This window comes from Tenebrio molitor, chromosome 1, assembly GCF_963966145.1.
Source record: "Tenebrio molitor chromosome 1, icTenMoli1.1, whole genome shotgun sequence".
Taxonomy (NCBI): Eukaryota; Metazoa; Arthropoda; class Insecta; order Coleoptera; family Tenebrionidae; genus Tenebrio; species Tenebrio molitor.
In genome coordinates this window covers 24938643-24952672 of record NC_091046.1, presented here as the reverse complement: position 1 = coordinate 24952672, position 14030 = coordinate 24938643, and the positions used below count along the sequence as shown (strand labels likewise).

At 35.0% G+C, this 14030-nt stretch overlaps 1 protein-coding gene across 3 annotated transcripts in view; it reads right to left on the bottom strand.

The window, feature by feature from the left end:
* The window catches only part of Zip48C (Zinc/iron regulated transporter-related protein 48C), a 147447-nt gene that overhangs the window by 89907 nt on the left and 43510 nt on the right, over nucleotides 1–14030 (bottom strand). The gene's annotated exons all lie outside the window — the stretch shown is intronic.

Here is a 14030-nt window from a genome sequence, read left to right as displayed (position 1 = left end):
GTCGATTTTTGTATTACGTTTCTATAGCTATGTAAAGTTGTCCGTTTTCTCTAAGGTTATATTGGGGCCGTAAAATTATCCCATTGTATAAAAATTGATTTGTCTACAATAGGAAACATTTTGTGGTTGTAAACAGCAGGCAAACCTGGCTGGTTGTTTCGTTCAGAGTTTTTTGATTTATTGCAGGGGCGCGTAGCTTCTGAAACCCACACAAAAGGGCAGCTTATTAGGAGGTATAGTTTTCCCATTTATAATTTGGTTTTACTACCAGCCCTGTTGTCAGGGAGTTAAATACCCCGACAATAGGCAACTACCGCCATAAATCCTAGGACTGTAAAAGAAGGTCTGTTGTCTGACCAGGTTACAATATGTTCACTATTGCCAAAACCACAACCCCAGCCCCTAATAATTGCAATTGCACTGCCATAAAACCAAATTATAAATGGGAAAACTATAACTACTTTTATTCACAATCGGTTAGTAACCTACAGCTTTTCTAACCTCTTAAAGGTTAGAAAGTGAGCGATTACTCGCGTACACATCAACCGGTCAGTAATGATGAAAAGAGGAGTCAGTAATGAGTCGTAAGCGGTTAGTAATGAAACCCATAACTGACCTGTGGTGGCGTTAGTATCGCACCAATCGCGAAAATTTCTGTACGTTTTTCTGATATCGTAATTTCTTTTCTCAAGTAAGAGATTGAGTGTCAATTTGTGTGCGGATTCCCGCAATTCTGGGGAGGGTACACTCTATTTCAATATCGCACATTTTGTTTGTTAAAAAATGTGAGCAAATGTCAATTTGGTTTGACTTTTGTGAACTAAAATTTAATACAATTTCAATCGTGCGCGCCTACTAAGTTTTAATATTTTTTATTATTATAATGTTGCTTGTTTTATTAAATGATTGATTGTGAATAAAATAGTATACAAACCTCGGCGAAAGTCCATTCCTGTGTCTCGAGAACTAGTTCACCTCGAGGGCAAGCCTCTCGGTAAACTATTGTTCTCTCGACAGGAATGGAACACTTTCCTCCTCGGTATGTAATATACTACATATTACGGCCCCAATATAACCTTAGAGAAAACGGACAAATATACTTACACTTCTAGAACGCTAAAACACTTTTCTGTCGAATTTAACGTTAGCAACTAGTAAGCGCAACGTACTGTCTTGGACACAGATGTGGTAAATAAGCAAATAAAGTTCAATAGCGCAAAATAGTTATTTATATTAGAGTACGGTAGGTATATTTTACACCGTGCCAACTATGTTTCAGGCGCGAGGCGAAGCCGAGCTGGAGCGCTGTAAAATATCTACCTACCGTACGACTTTTGCATTAAACTTTTCGGCTGACCGAATGTTTTATTTTGCACTTTTTAAAAAAATTTATGAAATACAAATGTCAAACTTTTTGACATACAGAGTTGCCAACCCGTCAGGTTGTATTTTCCCTATTATGATTATTAGCCATTTATTAATAATAAAAACTTTTTTATTATACCTGAATCATAATCTCTGTTTTTGATACTAAAATGCGTGCAAAATCGGCCCCTTAAAACACTAAAGCTTTAAAGTCGCTTAGGTAACAACAAATTCACCCATATTTTGAACAATGGTAAATAGATATTTATACACAATTTATAATAGCAACAAAACAACAACAATTGACCATTTCTATATCAACGATTAATGAAACAGATTACTTCGGAAAAGGTATTTCAATTTACTTTTTTTGTTATAATTTTCAGATTGTAGTGCAGGTATAATAAAAAATAGCGTATGATACACGTTTATAAGGCCCTTTAAAGCACTTGCGACGTTAAAAGCACTCCGCTACGCGTCATGCTCTTAAACTCGTCGTGCGTGCTTTAAAGGCTTCCTTATAAACTCTTGTATCGTAACATAATATACTATTATGTAACTGTAAAAAGAGAAAATTAACCTCGACTGCGCCTCGACTAGAAAACCCAGACTCGGACGAAAAAGATGCACTTCTTGGCCTTGATACACAAATAAGTCAAATAACTATTTTACGAGATGAAGAATCATCTATGTACGTACATATTTTTTTATTTTCCATGTTATTGAAGAAATACAATTTTAATATTCTAGTAATGTTATAATTCTGATCGCTTAATAGTAAAATCTGTACCTAACATATTTACTTGTGAAAGCCGGTTAGTCCATCTCGTAAAGCATTCCATAAATGAAGAACTACGCAAGCTGTGCTGTCATGAGAAAATTGTTTGTCTATGCACAGGATCTAATTATTTAAAGTCCAGTTAAACACCCAAGACTTCGTGGTGAGCTTCTATTTGATCAAGTAATAATCAGGTGTGCTGTGGTCGTTGACAGAACAGCACGGCAACCATAATTAGCACCCCGAACGTGGAGCGCGCTCTTTAAACTTTTAAATGACCACACGCGCACGTGCCGATGCTTCACGCTTACTATTAGTCTTGTTAATACGCACCACATAATGCATCTGAAAATTAAATGTAGTGTGTTTACGTATTAAATAAGAAACGTTTTTGCTATTAGATCTATATAAAACTGTGGATGTTAAAATAGAAAACAAAATTTAATCTGGACGTGTATACGGTATACCCAACGAAATCTTTGCCAAATCTGGAAAAAACTGAACAAGCAATTGAAGAAAAAGATGCATTAAAGTAATTACATCTACACAATGCCGGTAGGTCACAAATTTATTGCTTTTGACCTCAGTGTAAAAACAATTACAAGAAAAATCATCCAAGAGTACCACCAATAACCGACAATCCAATTACGAGGCAAAAATTATAACGGAAATGACCGTTTTTGAAGTCAGACGTGCAAGAACGCTGCAATCCACCTGTAACGTCGTGTTAAGTAGAGCTTGATTTATTTCGGTATTCATACGTATTTTGTAATAATTATGACATATTATAGCGGAAATGGAAATATATATTTGGGTAGAAGTTGGAATTCGGGATTCGGCCATGTCAAATAATGACGTTGACGATTTTTGAGATAATCAATTTAAAGTAAAAACAAAAAAGCACAAAAAGTTATCCACAAAATATTGATAGTCTAGTAGTTTCGAAAGGATCTACATTTAATAAAATAACATCAACTAACTAAAAAATAATAATTAAATTAGGTATTCAAACTGCCATCCATTAACCTCTTGACAATATCCAAGCCGAAGTTTGAAACATTAGAGAAGATTACGCAAGTAGTCTATCTTTAATGGGACTCTGCATGTTCAAAAAATTTATGATCATATCGAAAATGTGTGGCTTTACATTATTACAGATAACCATAGACTATAAGATTCACACAACCTAGCTGTAAATTTGCAAATTACAGTGCTGTTACACCATACCAATGGGACAAGAGGTTCATGTAGAGACAGTTCTCAAGGCAGAATAAGTTTTAATCTTGTGAAAACACAAACATACTCTATTCGATACTTTATGATGACATTTCATGGTGGATGACCCAAGTTAACCCATACATTTTCAAATATTTTGTTTTTCGCAGCCGCTCTTGAGCATACAATTTTTGAAACACCAATAAAACTGCAAGTAGCATTTCACGGCTACCTCAATTTTTTGTGCATTTTTGTCTTTGTCTAAAATGTTTCGACACTGTCAGAATTTGAGAATTTTCTCAGAACAGATTTTGATAAATGTCACAACTTGTCAAAACGAAACGTCAAGCTAATTTTAAAGATTTTAAACGATTTGGAGCCTTTGAGGGGCTCGTCGAACAAAAAAACGTATTCAACTCGTTCGTGTGTAAATTGGGCCTTTTTTCGCGCTCGTGGGCCTTTAAAACGCTCGTAATATTATTACAACATAGGTTTATTATGATAAGAAATTATTTGTACAAAATTTATTCTAGGGAGTATTCCATTTTCATAATTTTCTATTAATTTTTGTAATATCTCCTTTTTGTTTCTTACCTCGTTTCTCAACTTTTTCATTCCTCTGTTTGCAAATTGAATTTTGCTATACGTATATGTTTGAAAACGAATAAGTAAAAATGGAAAGATGACTAGAATAAAAATTATTTTTTAAATGTGCAGATAATAATTACCACCTCTGCAATGCAGTCTAATCCCCAATCCTTCGCTACCTGCATCCAAGATTAGGATATTTTGGGTACCGGGAGGAACTCGTCTCCGCCGGATGAGAGATGAGAGACAAGACTCTCTCCACCCCTCGAGAGGGTGGATAGCGGTACCGTCCGACAATTCCCGAGCGGTACCGACTCGCGGGACCGAACAACTTACGAAACTGTAACTCACTGTTTACTTACATTTATTTGCAATTGTTGGATACAATTTTGTATGCCCCTCGTGTTATGATCTATAAGTGACTTGAGCCAACATAACACATTCGTACTATTGGGGACAAAATACCTTGGTCATCATTTTTCTGTCATTTACAAAAAAAATGTAAACCAAGCATTAACGTTAAGTCAACGTTGATGACATTTTCAAATTATTGACTTTTCTCTTGTCAAAGGTACGGCACCTTCCACCGTTCAAAAATTTAGAATCGTCTCCCTTAGTTCAGAGGGATTATCCATGGGCCTTGTGGAAACCTTTTCAATTTTTCATCCTTGGAATTTCTCATTCGGTGGTCCATTTTTCGGTATTGAACATTTTACAATGATGAGTCTGACAGTGACAGCATTAGAAAATAAGGTTAACCATCCTAATGCTTGATTTACTTTATGTCACTCAAATTACTTTGTCGACCAAAGTAATTTGTCCCCAATCGTACCATAAATAACTGTCAATGTCAATACCATACTTTGACATATAGTCGAATGCGAAATGCTAAGCTTTATCTAAAAACGATGACCATGAAGACAAGAGGGAAGAAGCCACAGACCATCAACAGAATTAAGACTTTCAAAACCCGTATAAAACATAGGAGACACTGACAACACTAGCGCTGCTCTAGCGTTAGGCCAAACTAAATTACGGAATTTACTCGTTAATCCGATCGGGAATTTCCGTTTAAAAAAAGGTTGATTTGAATATTAATTAATAATGTCATCAGTAATTTTGAATTTTCTAATTTCTGTCAAGGTTTAGTCAATAAATTTTATAAATTGTTCTAACTCCAAACCAGTATCTTGAGGTAATTTTTTGTTATCTTTTTATTTGGTAAGTTATCTTTTTCTTTTTGAAAAAGTACGAAATATCGTGTTTTAGATCGTAATTTTTATTTTATTTATTTGGATATGGGAAAAATTAAACATAAATGCTTTGTAAACAACAAGATCGGCGATTTTAAATTTCCAAAATTAGAAGAACAAAGGAAACTATGGATAGAAGCTTTAGGTAAATGTTGCACCACCCTTCAAAACAGATAATGCCTTTATTTGCGAGAAACATTTTAGCAACAATTTCTTTACTCAAAAAACAAAACTCCATAAATACGCCCTGCCGTCGGTTTTTCTTCGTGAAGACAAACAAACTTCAATAAACAATGTTAGACCGGCTGAACAAATTGAAAATTCTACGATTACTGAAAATCCCACTCTAGAGAATCTAATCCTTCCTGTTATGCCCAAGGCCCAAAATAGACACCCAACAAAATCTTCTAGTGTGTTGCAAGTACTTGAATGCAAGAAAGTTAGTACTCTTACTTCAAAAGGTAGAAACATTTATTAGGTACATGGACCGATATGAGCGAAAAACAATTTCAAAATTAAAAAATCTTTTGAACGATTCTAAAATTATCTCCAGAAATTTTAAAAGTTAACGCAAAATCAAATTATTGAACTAGATCTACCCTTCAATTCAGTTTCACTCGCCTTTTAAACTAGCCCACTCCTGCCCAAAAAATCCCAATTTACGCACAAACTCGTTTAATGAACTACTAATTTGTTGTATATGTTAGAATTTGTATTAAAATGTTCAATACTTAATTAGTCGTTTTTATTTTTTTTGAAAAAAAAATAGGCAACTAGGTATACAGAAACTAGTCAGATATGCAACTTGTTATACATTAGTTTGGCCTAACGCTCGGGCAGCGCCACTTGAGCGCGTCCCCGAAAATGTAATCCCACTTGACAGTCTTACTATAGTTTAATTGTCTGTGGAAGAAGCCCAGATTCCATAGGGAATTACATAGTAAATCCGTTTGTAAAAATACCTAAAATAGATGTCCCCGTATGCAGATAAGACTAGTCTTTTAATGGGCTAGCAACTATGGAGACTAGAGTTCTTAAGACCACTACAGACGATCAGTTCGGCCTTGAGATCAGATTTATTTGTCATAAAGTCTGTCCGAATGCGTAGACACACAGACCATATTCGACCGTCGGTTCAGAGACGGTGGCCAGATCAAAATTCCCATATACCGTAAGATATTTAATTCGATAAAACTGATCTGAAGACAAATCTGGCCCTTTATCCCACCAGTTTTTCACTTCACTTCCATCATGTTAGATCTCCTACAACAGTAGTGTCATTTTTATTTTTTAGATTCCTTCCTTCTAGTCTCCACGACGACGACAAAAATCGGTGTACCATAATTTTATTAGTGTTTGTGTAAAGGGTGTTTTTTTTTTTTTTTAATTTGTCGTCGAAATTTGCGTTTTAGAGTCGATTGAGAACGCACCATTCGTGTAAAAGCGTAAGATTTAAACAGCTGATCTGTGATCCGTTATCCGTATAGTGCATTCACAATCGACTCTTCAACGCCAACTTCGACGCCAAATTAAAAAAAATAAATAAAAACACCCGTATAACATTCTTTTATTAATGTTTAAAATCGCAGTTGGTTGCGATTTATGGTACACGTATAGCTTTGACACATCTTCTATCTAAATTTCACATTTGACACCTCATAGCAGTCACAACTGTCATTTTTCAGTTTTCATTGTTTATGAGTTTTCAAAGTGTTAATTAAGCTATTCTGAGTTAGTTAAGGTAGTAGAAGAGGTCCTTTGAAGACTATCTCGTGCAGGAGTGTACTGTACTTGTTGTGAGTGTAAACATTTTATTTATACTTAAAAATAACATTTTCTAAGTGCATGCTCACAATGGACATAAGACATAAGAAATACATAAGAGATATATAAGAATTATTTATAAATTTGGGCAATTGGAAAATAATTTATGTCTTCATACAGGGTTATTCTAAATGATTGTAGTCAACGTAGGCCATGCCCATGTTATTACATTTTTGCCACTTTCATGTGAACTATCAGTTTTATCGCTGTCACTGTCATTTTTTAGGTGAAAAGTGCGGTGATGAAGATTAAGGTTGTTGAATATTTGATTAAAGCTTTTGAAACATTTGTTAGTAATATTTTATTTGACGTTACAAGGTACTCCTGTCAGATCAATCATTAAAAAGTTAACATTTAGACTTCACGTTTCTCAGGTCCTCTCGGGCTGTTGATGTTGCTATGGAAACTTTAAAAACCGCGCGTTTTTGAAAGTTGGATTTATACACGCTGAGGTGTGCTTTAATTAAGCAAAATAGGTTAAGGTGTTGGCAGCTTTAGGATTTTTCGTTGGTGGGGCTTACAAGAATGATGTCTCGTTCAATCAAAATACTGACAACGTGACAGTTTTTTAATTTGTATATGACAATTATTAAAAAAAATAAGTTAGACAATTTCGATTTGTTATATTTGCAGTATTGCCATATAAATTATATCTACTCTTTTTTACGAATGCCTAAAAATGTGTTGCGAACACTTGTCAAGAATAGGCTTTCTTTCCATCATTCGCAATTTATTCTTCGCAAAAATGCGAATTCGCAAATAAACGATGACAGTCAAGAATTGACCCCCAGACTCGTCTTAATCATGCGACACAGTGTAGTGGATACTTTTTGTTGGGCCATTTTGTTATACAACCTGTCCCAAGAACTGCCTCCCCATAGAAAACAGGCATGTGCCGACAGCAAAAGAGACTCCAAGATGACCGAGTTTTGAATTTCACCAATCCCGGAAGCTCGTTCTCTGGTATTACTAAAAGATCGGACAGGTTGCTACACGCCAAAAATAATCAATAATCAACGAAAAGTTTACTTGAAACTTTGATTCGAAACTCCGGAAACGCAAAATTGATGGTGCTCAACTCAGATTGGTCAAGTTTAGGATGTCTTTTCCCCATTATCTCTTGAGATAGGACTTTTTTCTTTAGAATTCAGATTATCACATTTACCCAAATACTCCATTTTTCTCTGGGGCGGCAGTTCTGGGACAGCCTGTATATAGTGTAGAGTAAAAACGATATTCTTTTCAAATAGTAATAACCCCTACTTCACGAAGAAAAACATTCATAATGCAAAGAGATTAGAATGCTGAACATTTGTCTGGCAGAACTCTAAAGCGTTATGTTTAGCATATGTAATAATGTATATTTATTAAACCATTTAGGGCCGGTTGCACCAATGCCAGTTAAAGTTAACTGCAGGTCAAAATGCTTCCTTACTTTAGTTACTTATTGTTATAACAATGTTTTAGTATATTTAGTTTGTAGTTAAATTTAACTTACGTTGGTGCAACCGGCCCATAAAATCTTACTTAAATCGAACTAATACATAGTGGTAATTATCATCTTTAATGTATTCCTTAATTTAAACTATATTCAAATATCTTATTTAATTTTTCTGGACAACATTTTCAAGTAAATGGACCAACTAGAAATAAATTTTGGATTGGTACAAATTGTCCATACGTTTAGAAAACAATAACATAATTTTTAGGATCTGTTATCTATCTATGAAAGTTGGAATTTTTAATTGAAGAGTTCATACTTTGAAATGTTGGCAACCTCCATGTAAGAGTCTAGTTAACTACGGAAGTCAAATAATAATCGAAAAGTAGAACCCATCTTTAGTGAAACTTCCGATGAATTCACTACGTGTACGATGCGGCCTCTTAGGAGGGGACCATGCGAAATATTTGTTTAATAGTGCCTTGCACTACCGGAAAAGGGTCAACAAGCGTACAGAGATCGTAGAGAAGAGGGGTCTCTTCTGCAGGTGCGAGAGTGGAGAGCGCATTCCTGAGCGGTGTGCGATCACGACCGTCTGGTCAAGGTAGGCCTGGCCACATTCCACAAGCGACTTGACCCTTTTACTTCACAAGATCCGCTCAAGCTCCTGCTGCTGCTTCCAGCTAATGATATTACTTCTTACGAGATAGCTCTAATTTAATTTTTGAAAACGCTAGATAACCATTCTTTACAGACTGATTATATTTACATAACAACATCATATTAAATACGGCCAAGTGTCGAAAACTGAAGATTTTATGAGAATTCAAAGAAAGACTCGTTAGTAAATTTGTGAAAAAATTTAGTGTTTTTGATTTTAGACAACGTTTAACTGGAAAATTTTTATTCAAACACCTTTTATTTTTGTTTGTTGTTGCTTACGTAATGATATTAATGGTAGTGAATTCAAATGGTGACATCCGCAATAGATATTTATGCATTAAGGGAGATATGAACATGATTTTTCCCTAAGGTTGACGTGGTTATAATCCGAGGGCCTTTGACCCGAGGAATTATAAGTCAACCGAGGGGAAAAACATTAATATCTCCCGTGGTGCATACAATATTCTAGTTTTTAGTCTCTACTTAAAAGTTAAAATTTTATTAAAAATATTTAGCAGGGAAGATTTCGTGAATATGTGGTTGCTATAGTTTCGTTCTCATGAGTTTGTTGCCAACAATGTGCAGGGTGAAAAAAATTTGACAAATCCCAAGGGAGATATGAGTTGTTTTTCACAATCTGTATCTATGACGAAAAGAAACAATATCGGGTTACTAAAAGATAAAGAAAATTTGTATGTCTAATAATCGGATCAGAAGAGATAAGACCTAAGAAAAAGGTAGTAGGACAGAATACACAATATGAACTTACTAAAGATAATGAGTTTTTTAGGTGGACCAGTGACGACACACGGTAATATTTCCCATAATTTTCTGTAAAATTAAATGTCAAACGGTGTCTAGAGGTAAAATATTATGTTTTTTGAAAGCTTTATTTGTTGTAGATATTAGAGTGATCACTAGAACTCAGACGATGCTCTTATGTTAAGAACTGAAAGATACATTAAAAGACCGGCAAAATTATCTTGTGCAAGACTCACTTAATAATAAATGTTTTGTAAAAAGCAATGGTGTGTATTAACGAGTTTCTAATATAAAATAGATACATAACTTTAAGGAGTTCAAGTTCGAAACAAAATCGTATTTTCCATTTTTAATTTTATAATAAAATTTTAAATTGCTACAGTACAGTCACGCCCACGGAATTTCGTCAGTCGTTGTCATTCAACAGACATTAGCTGTAAAACAGGTTTAATATATTTCTAACCCCACATTGGAATTTTTGACATGGATGTCAATTTGCCAATCAATTTTTATTGTGCGTGACACAATTTCTGTCAAAAACATTTTGAATATCACTCATAATGACAATAAAGCTTAGGCTACACAAGTGTTTTCGATTTGACAGTAAAATAACTGACGAAATTCCGTGGCCGTAACTGTACTAGGTACATACTTATTAAATATTATTTTTTCTACAATCGCTTCAAAAAATTGATATTCACGCATAGATAATATTGCGTGAAGTGGGTAATTTTTTTACACTGTTAATAAGATTGAAACTATAGAAACAACACATACCAGTGCGTAAAATGCCATTTCACACACTTAAGCTTTTCTGTTTTTCATTTCACTGTTTTCTATTACTAACCTTGCAACATGGTCACTGCGTTTAGTTCTGAAAGCAATTATAGAAAAAATATTGCTTATATTTCGAGCGTGACGATGTTTTCTGTGCATTCAAAGGCTTTTACTCCCTCAACTTGCGTCTCGGCGTAAAAGACCTATTCATGCACAAAAAACACTCACTTCACACACTTAATAACTGTTTCCGAACTAAAACAAAATGTTTCTGTAATGACAGGTGGTAATTGAAATTTTGCACAGATTTTGTTTGTTTAATTCATACTTTTGTGATTTAATTTATTCAGGGTATTCCACAACACTAATTTATTCAATGTTAAAATGGCTGTAAATTATATTATAAGTTACCTCACTCAAGTGATAACTACACCTCTTTCCCAAGAAAACAATTCTTGTCGTTTCCCAATCCTACTACTCTTTCACGATGCAGTGCAGGTTGGAAAATGTAATACCTTGGAATACAAAAAAATTAACAAATTCAAACTTTTAAACAACTAAAAACATAATAAAAGAACATTTGAAGAAAATGATGTTGGGTACAAACCGAGTGAACATAGTAAATAAAACTAAATGAAACATTTAAAAAACACCATAACTCCATAAGTCTAAAAAATACACGTTTTGTGTTAAAATAATTTGTCATTCTTTGTTAATAATAATAATATGTTTATTTCTAACAGGTTGTACACCCAAAAACAGGAAAATAAGGTTAACAGAAAAAGATAATGTCTGGATATCCTAGACAGGAAAAATAAATACCGACTTAAAATGTAATAAAAACAAATAATAACAAAAAAAACAAACAAATGTAACAGTGGCCATTAATAATAATTAATCAAACAGGTAAGGCAGTAAACAGTACAAATGTCCAGATATCATGTGAAATGAATTGGTTACAAATAAGTCACAGTCAGCGCAGTAATCATTGGCATTTTTACACATTAAATAAATAGCACTTTTAATGTTAGTCCAGTCAATATAAACATTCGACCTTGCAAAAGGTAATGTAGTTCTGATTTTTTAATATGTTCTTTGGACCTCAGCCAAGAGTAAAAAACCAAATTTGCAACTTCGAAAGACTTGTGCGCGCTGCGTGGTAGCCGAAGAACAGCAAAATTTTCGCACTATTTTCAGTTTTTGCTCAATATCTCTTAAGATATGAGTCTAACAGAAAAAGTTGAAGTTATCTTTTTTAAACTAGATTAAATTCACTTTAGTTCGAGGCCTAAGCAAACTTTGTGCGTCCAGCAGTTTCCGAGATACAGCTTTTCAAAAATTGGGTATTTTTTCCAAGAAGTGAATTTTTTTTTGTTTATTTCTCTTTTATTATTAAATATCGTCAAAAATACTCGCCCCATGAGAAAAGTCAAGGGCAATTTACTTTAAGCGTATTTATTTAGCTTTAAACTGAGATCTGATGGGCAGCTGCAGGTCCAATGCTTCTCTAAAAAGTGGCATATAACCGAAAACCTCGAAAAAGGGAATTTGGGAAAAATAAATGAAAACAAGTTTTCAGCGCATCAAACATCACGTATAGGGCCTAAACCGATCAAATAAGTTATTTTAACGTAATTTAGTATGTGTGGTTAACAACTTGAAGGGAGTCTGTGAAGTCGGTGGAGAAATACTGCCCTCAGCGCCAGACTTGTTCTGATTGTATGGAAAATCATCAACTACCCCAAGTATGCTCCTTTGGAACGGGTTCATTAAGCAGGTGACAAGTGGTCTTGAGTTTTATGCCTCAAAAATTATTTTCCTCTCATTTATCCGCACCCCACCTACAGATGACGATACAGTGTTCATATCACCTTTTGAAGCCAGTGAGAGAAGTAAAGGTCATTTTCAAAAAACCTACTTCGTTACTTTTGATCAACCACTGTTCTTTAAGGCCAGAGATATTTAGCATTTTCCATTTACAAGCAACCAAGTTTTCTAACCTAAGTTGTTCAAGGAAAAAATCTGACATACGTTGACATACGTACGGCCAGAGTACGGCGGTACACATAACCTCACCTCCGAACTCCGCCGGCTGAGTTAATTCAAGCAAGCAGAACAGCTTACTTGGCAGGGGTGAGGGACGAAGTAAGATACTAACCAATACTAAGATACTGAGATGGTAAAAGGAACGTGCCATTAAGTTAGTATCTTAAGTTAAACTCAGAATTAACTTAGTATTCTGCCAAAAGGAAAGCAGCAATTGTTGAGGGTGGCCAACATTCTGAGTTAAGCTGCGTGGTTGTGAGGCTTGGAGAGTTCCATCTCCTCATGTCATTCATGGGTTGTATCGGTGCCATAATGGCACCGATACTATTGACTATTTATACAGATCACAGGCCTGGACAAGATGCTGAATGATCATGCCTATTCACGAGCTGTACGAGCACACATTTTGACTAATCTGATATTGGCTGGCATTATTTTGGATGAGGTAGACTTGACTGGGAAAGAAAGAGCTGAAACTGAGAATAAGCTACGTGAGAGTGAGAGGTCTCTCATCTTGTTTGTAAAGGAAAATAGGACTTACCAAAGCCTAAGAGCCAAATTCAAAACTGCATTGCATAATTTGGAAGGTAATCAAAGCTGTGGGACCAATATTTTCACACGTCTAATCCCGTAAAACTATTCATCCAGGTTAGGGTGATTAAGAACCTTCACCTGTATACTATCGATAAAATGCAACCTTCTTTTCATTCAGTTGGTCACTATTTCTTCACAAAGAGTGCCCACTTATATTTGCAAGATATGATAGCTCTAGAACAGCGGATGGATCCAACTGAGTTTAAGATATTCATAGAACAAAATTTTACAATCCGCCGATCCGATAAATTTTGGTCCGGCCTATGGTCAGATTTGATTGCTGATGTGGTTTATGAAAAGCTACTGTGGATTGGCACATGTGCGTGGAATCTCCAGCAGTGAGCTAGCACAGTGGACCGTAAAAATGAGGTTCATGATAAACATACTTGTATACGCCAGGACATGTACCCGCCGGAGCTCAAATTAAAACGCGCCAATGAATGAGAGGAAAATAATTCTTGGTCGATCAAAATCAAGACCACTTGTCACCTGCTCCATGAACCCGTTCCAAACGAGCATACTTGGGGTGTTTGATGATTTTCCATACAATCAGAACCAGAACAAGTCTGGCGCTGAGGGCAGTATTTCTCCACCAACTTCACAGACTCCCTTCAAGTTGTTAACCACACATACTAAATTACGTTAAAATAACTTATTTGATCGGTTTAGGCCCTATACGTGATGTTTGATGCGCTGAAAACTTGTTTTCATTTATTTTTCCCAA